Source organism: Mandrillus leucophaeus, unplaced genomic scaffold, assembly GCF_000951045.1.
Source record: "Mandrillus leucophaeus isolate KB7577 unplaced genomic scaffold, Mleu.le_1.0 Scaffold87, whole genome shotgun sequence".
NCBI classification, from domain to species: domain Eukaryota; kingdom Metazoa; phylum Chordata; class Mammalia; order Primates; family Cercopithecidae; genus Mandrillus; species Mandrillus leucophaeus.
This window is the reverse complement of record NW_012109474.1, coordinates 1,371,812-1,376,793: the sequence shown is the minus strand read 5'-3', so window position 1 is coordinate 1,376,793 and position 4,982 is coordinate 1,371,812.

Below are 4,982 nucleotides of genomic sequence, written 5' to 3'. Positions count from 1 at the left end.
CAGAACTAGTTATACTAGATGAGTGGGCAAATTCTGAAAGGCATCCGCCTGGCTGCACCGCTGCCCAGCATGTTGGCGCTCGAGTGGTATGCCCACAAGTCTCTAGGTGGTAGTATCTTCTGGATTCAAGAACGCTTCTATGAGTTGAGCAACCGTGCCAACATCTGGCTGGTGCACGGCTCCAAGCGTGGCTCCAAGCAGGATGTGGTGATCAATATAGGCCCGGGACTGTGCAGCCTCCCTGAGTACCTGTACTCCTCTGGCCTTTTGTAGGACCTCAGGGCCAAAGAGCTATTTCTGGGTTCTTAATTTATTCTTTTCCATTGGTCTATGTGTCTATATTTAAGCCAGCACCGTGCTGTTTTGGTTACTAGAGCTCTGTAGTATATTTTGAAGTCAGGTAGTGTGATATCTCCAGCTTTGTTCTTTTGGCTCAGGATTGCTTTGATTATTCAGGGTCTTCAATCATTCCATATAAATTTTAGGGTTGTTCTTTCTGTTTCTGGGAAGAATGTTATTGGTATTTTGATAGGGATTGCATTGAATCTGTACATCACTTTTGGCAGTATGGACATTTTAACAATATTCTTCTAATCTATGAACATGTAATATCTTTTCATTTCCTGTGTCCTCTTCAATTTTCTTTCATCAGTATCTTATAGTTTTTCATTGTAGAGATTTTTCACCTCTGGTTAAATTTACTTCTGGGTTTGCTTTTTTCCTAGCTATTGTAAATGGGATTGCTTTCTTGCTTGCTTCTTCAGATTGTTCATTATTAGCAAATAGAAATGCTGATGCTTTTTGTATGATGAGTTTGTATCCTGCAACTTTATTGAATTTGTTTGTTAGTTCTAACAGTTTTTTGGTGGAGTTTTTAGGTTTTTCTAAATCATATTGTCTATAAATGGGGACAGTTTGAATTTCTTCTTTCCAATTTGGATTCCTTTTATTTCCTTCTCTTGCTTAATTGCTCTGGCTAGGACTTGAAGTACTATGTTGAATAACAGTGGTGAAAGTGGGCATCCTTGTCTTGTTCCAGATCTTGGAGGAAAGGCTTTCAACATTTCCCCATTCGGTATAATATTAGTACTAATATGTTAGCTGTGGGTTTGTCATATATAACCTTTATTGTTTTGAGGTATGTTCATTTTATACCTAGTTTGTTGAGAGTTTTTATCATGAAATAATGTTGTATTTTATCAAGCACTTTTTCTCCATCTATTAAAATGATCATATGGTTTTGTCCTTCATTCTGATGATGTGATTTATCACATTTAGTGATCTTCATATGTTGAAATATCCTTGCAACTTGATCATGGTATATAATCTTTTTGATATGCTGTTAGATTCAGTTTGTTAGTATTTTGCTGAGAAATTTTGCAACTATGTTTATCAGGAATATTGGCCTATAGTTTTCTTTTTTGGTTGTGTCCTGGTCTGCTTTTGACATCAGGGTAATGCTGGTCTTGTAGAATGAATTTGGAGGAATTCCTTCCCCTTCAAATTTGTGGAATAGTTGGAGAAAAAATAGTATTAGTTCTTTAAAAGTCGTAGAATTCAACAGTGAAGCCAACCAGTCTAAAGGGAGCAATTTTGAGGCCTTCCACAGATACCCTCAGATCCCACCTATGGCAACCTCTGCTAGCTTCAACCAAAACCTACCCCCTCTAAGGCAATTCTCCTTCATCCTCCTGAATTGGAGTGGGGAGTTGCTTCTCTCTACATATCCATAGAGGGGTTTTACATGCAAAGATGACATTTTGTCACCCCTCCCTTACTTTCAAAGCAATTCCTGGTAGAGTTCAGAACATCTCAGGCCTGTCTACAGAGAAGTGGGTCTGCACAGTCCTTTGTGGAGTCTGCAGGGCTGTGTGTGTGACACATGTGGGGCCAAGGACTCAAGATCCTCCCTATGATCTGGTCTTCACTCCTTCCCAGGGAATGGAGCCAACTCATATTTTGGCCTGAGTCAAATAGATCTAAGTTTGAATTCTGCTTCGGCCACTGTCTAGCTGTATAATGTTGTGCCTCTTACTTTTTCTGAGCCTGGTTTCCACATATGCAAAATAGGGATAACAACATATATTTTGCAGGGTAGTTATGAGGCCTGAATTATCCAAATGACCATGCTGTGTACTAGCTGTGTGACCTTAAGCAAGTTACTTAACCCTTCATACCTCTGTCCTTATGGGTTGTTATGAGGTATGAGTGCGTTAATATTTGCAAAAAGCACATGACAGTGTCTTGTGCATACAAAGCATTACTTAGTGTTGACTATTGTTAATATTAAGGTATGTAAACTGGCTGATGTGCAAAAGGCCTTCAATAAATGTAAGTTACTTTATCTTCTCCTTCTCAAGCCCACAGGGTCTGGCTACTGGAGTCTGGTTTCTCTGAGGCCACCGCAGAGTTCCAGGCAGCCTGTTTATCCAGATTTGAATAGTTTTAAGTAAGTGGCCTTGGTTCGCCGTTGAGCACCCAAAAACTAAAGTAACAGAGACACCTAGTGGGAGCTGGTAGCAAGTGCGCCAGCAAGTCTGAGTGCCTGTGGCTGGGGTCAGGTGGAGACCCAGAGGATGGTACCGCTGTGGCCCATGAGTGCACAATGAGGCCAATAGGCTCTCCGGAGCCATGCCAGTGCAGCCTTCACCAATGGGAAGCCCTGCCCATCCACCCTGCAGCTGGTCCTTGTCACCAAGGCTCTGTTCTGAACAACCTCTGGGGGCAGAGGGTCTGTTGCTTTATCAGCTCACACTGGTGGACCTAGCCTCAGGTCGTGGTGGGGAATGTAGGAAAGCAGACAGGTTCCTGCTTTGAGGAGCTGGCAGAAAACAATTGGGCTTAGCATTTTTTTTGCTGTGTGACCTTCGATGAATAATTTAGCATCTCTGAGCTACAGTTTCCTTGTGTGCAAAAACAGAGTTAGTAATAGTGAGAATGGTTTAAAATGATGGATGTAGAAAGTGAAGTGCTGAGTCTATGCCCATACACCCTTGAATGCACCCGAACTTGTCCAATCTCAGAAGCTAAACAGGGTCAGGCCTGGTTAGTACTTGGATGTGACAAAGTTAAGCACTGTGTTGTTGACACACAGAAAGCACCCAATAAATGGTATATATTGTTGTTATTGTTATTATTTTATGGTGGATAAATGCACATGAAATAGGGAATAAATCCACACAATGTTGAAGCAAGCGAAAGCCATCATAGTTTATAGCATGTGAGAGACAAGGCTATTCCAGATCTGCAGTAGTTAGGTGAGGCCTCATGGAGGAGACCAGATCTCTGATGACCCTCTGACTGCAGCAACAAACAAATCGTACTCCTACTGGCTGAAACAATTATAGGGTATGTTGGCTTATATAACTTGGTAAGACTTGATCCAGTGCCTTGATGATGTCATGAGTACCCAATCTTTTCTTTTAAAAATATTCTTGTGACGTAAAAAAACATACAAAAAGATTTAGAAAACAACATAGCATTCACCTTAGGAAATAAAATGGCAAATATAGTTGAGGCTTCCTGGCCCTTCTCCAATTGCATTTCCCCTTCCCCTACCCTGCAAAGAGAACCACTCTCCTAAATTTGGTGTTTATACTTCCTATGGATGCATTTACATTATTACTACATATGTGTGTGTTTCTAAACAACATATGGAAGAATTACATGTTTTAAACCTTTCTATAAATATGTCATAGAGTACGTATCTGTATTTGTCTGTTTGGGCTGCATAACAAAATACCACAGATTTGGTAGCTTAAACCACAGAAATGTATTTTCTCACAGTTCTAGAGGCCAGGAAGTCCAAGCTCAAGGTGCCAGCCAGGGAGGTTTCATTCTGCGGACTATTCTCTAGTCTTGCAGGCAGCTACTGTTTCTCTGGGTGCTCACGTGACCGCTTCCTTGTGCTTGCGCAGGGAGAGAAAGAGAGAGAGCAAGCTCTCTGATGTCTCCTGAAAGCCCCATCCTCAGGACCCCATCTAATGCTAATGATCTCCTAAAGACCCCATCTCCAAATACGATCACATTTGGGGTACAATTTCAATATGTTAATTTTGGAGGGATACAGATATTCAGCTCATTTCATTCCACTTCCGCCTCCTACAAAGTTCATGCCCTTCTTACATGCAGATGCATTCATTCCATTCCAACAGTCCCAAAAGTCTTAATTCATTCCAGCATCAACTCTAGTTCTACAGACCAAAATCTCAACTAAATATCATCAAAATCAGGTATGGATGAAAATCGAAGTACAAGTCATTGTGAACAAAACTCCTCATCAGCTATGAACCTGTGAAACCAGACTAGTTATGTGTTTCCAAAATATAATGGTGGAAAGGGCATAGGATGAACATTCCCATTCCAGAAGGGAGAAATCAGAAGAAAGAAGGGGTGACAGGTCCCAAGCAAGTTCGATACCTAGCAAGGTAAATTCCATTAGATCTTACAGGTTGAGCATAATCCTCTTTTGTTCAGTGCTTTGTCCACCCCCGATCCCAGCCCATTGGAGTGGCAGCATCGCCCCATCACTCTCTGTGGCAACCTCACCTGCACAGCTCTCTGTGGTGGCCATCTGGTCTACTGAAACTGAGAAGAAACCAACCTCACCCTCTTGGTTCTGTGGTGGGAGCCCTGACGATCTCTGAATTGCCTTCAGGTTCATTCTTGCCTTTTCTTGAAGGACAAAGCATATTTCTCAACTGAGTAGTTCTACCATCCAGCTCTGTAGAATCGCAATATCCGACAGCCTTTTTTCAACCTGTCTCACTTTCTCTGTCCCCTTTAGTTCAAACTGGCAGTGCCTAACTTCTATCCCTGGCTCTTATGAGCTGGCTAGCGAAATCCACGGGTTGCACCCATGATCTCTTTATCAAATGTTTGGCCAGCCACAACTTTAGTGTTCTCTTTAGGACATGCTTCTTCATTTTTTGTTTTTCCAATATGGATAGACTGAGAATTTTCCAAATCTTCAAGCTCTGGGT